A 1043-nucleotide genomic window follows, 5' to 3' on the forward strand; every position below is an offset into this window, starting at 1 on the left:
TCTTTCTCTCTCTCTCTCTCTCTCTCTCTCTCTCTCTCTCAATACATACATATATATATGTGTCTGTCTATGTGTGTTTCTGTGTCTGGATATAGATAGATAGATAGATAGATAGATAGATAGATAGATAGATATTATATATATGTGTGTGTGTGTGTATATACGTATGTATGTATATAATATATACGCATAGGCGTAGATATAACATATTGTATAATATAATGTACACACACACATACACACGCACACACACATATAATGAGCATATAGTCTATGCAGATAAATGTAATTTATAGCAATGCATCAAAAATTATATAACAAAATGACAATATATTAAAATAGAATCGAAAAAGAAAAGCAGACGATAGCTATCTTGTTGCTGGTTCAAAATTTAATGTTTAGCCGCCGTATACATAGATGAGGTGACATAGATAGATATGCGTTAAGAAAGATAGAATGGAAGAAGCAGGTAGATAAGTGTATAATAGAGAGATACACAGATACATACACAAGTAGAAAGCATTCATTTATCTCACAATGTTCTGCCACCGCACCTTTCTGTATATTGTAACGTGAAAAACAACAAGATATCGGTTTTCTCTTACGCTATTTTCGTATTATTTTAATATTGTTTTTATGAAATTGCTATAAAATTCGTTTAACAGCAAAACTCCATAAGCACAATTTAAACCTGCTACATTGCATTTTTGCATATACAATGTATGTGCGTATATTGAGATCTATACGTGTTTTGTGGATATGTGTATGTATATATAGAGTGATATTTATATATATGTATATCGTACATGTTTGCACGTATATGCATATATACTAAATGTATGCATACGTAATGGATATGTGTGTATGTATATACATGTGTATGCATATACATATATATATATATATATATATATATACACACACACGCACATATATATGTATGTATATGTGTGTGTGTATGGCAAGTAAGCTAGATGTTTATGTAAATGTAACATATACGTATGTATATGTTTATATATATATATATATATATATATATATAT

This window comes from Octopus bimaculoides, chromosome 3 (genome assembly GCF_001194135.2).
Source record: "Octopus bimaculoides isolate UCB-OBI-ISO-001 chromosome 3, ASM119413v2, whole genome shotgun sequence".
NCBI lineage: Eukaryota > Metazoa > Mollusca > Cephalopoda > Octopoda > Octopodidae > Octopus > Octopus bimaculoides.